Below are 690 nucleotides of genomic sequence, written 5' to 3'. Positions count from 1 at the left end.
ATTCTAACGGTCAATAATTACAGATCATTGAAAAGGAATACCCCAATCCAATTTTATAAAGCCAATTAGACCAGTTAGGGATCCTTTAACAGTACATATTAGAAATCTGACTTTAGCGGAAAAAAATCAAGTCTTATTTTAGCCTCAAAACAAGCATGTCCAAGGCAGGGGGGTTGCTGGCCTTAGTTCCACAGATTAGAAAGGTCAAACCAACAAGTTTCCTATTCCCATGGCTTTTTCCTCAAGATGGCTACTGCACTTCCAGCCATCAACAGTAAAAGTGACATGAAAGATAAAAGGAGCAAGGGAGCATCTAAACCAGACTTCTTCTTATATCTCATGGGTCAGTAAGATATGGTTACTTCTCACTAAAGGAGTGGGAAATTGAGTAATTAGTTTTTATGGACTCCACTGTAGAGATTGGAAAGAAGTTAGAATTATTGGGTTGTCGCAAAAGTCATGACATAGTTTTTCATTGCAAATATGCGTCATGACTTTTCCGACAACCCAATAGATGAGTCAGTCTCTTGTAACCGCTACAGAAGCACAAATAGAGAAACCTGCTCAAGATTTTATAATGCATGTATGTATTTAATGTACTGTAAAATGGTATTTGATAGAAGAGGAATTCTGGTAGAGGAAATTGGACATTTCGAGAAGGAACAAAACAAAGTTGTGTAAAATATCTAA

The 690-nt window shown here is 36.7% G+C and overlaps 1 pseudogene; it reads left to right on the top strand.

The window, feature by feature from the left end:
* The first annotated feature begins 246 nt into the window (after positions 1–246).
* Positions 247–690, top strand: part of LOC109375480 (40S ribosomal protein S15-like) — a 36,517-nt pseudogene continuing 36,073 nt past the window's right edge.

This window comes from Hipposideros armiger, unplaced genomic scaffold, assembly GCF_001890085.2.
Source record: "Hipposideros armiger isolate ML-2016 unplaced genomic scaffold, ASM189008v1 scaffold_960, whole genome shotgun sequence".
In the NCBI taxonomy this organism is placed as follows: Eukaryota; Metazoa; Chordata; class Mammalia; order Chiroptera; family Hipposideridae; genus Hipposideros; species Hipposideros armiger.
The sequence above is the reverse complement of the archived record's forward strand: the minus strand, read 5'-3'. Positions and strand labels throughout refer to the sequence as shown.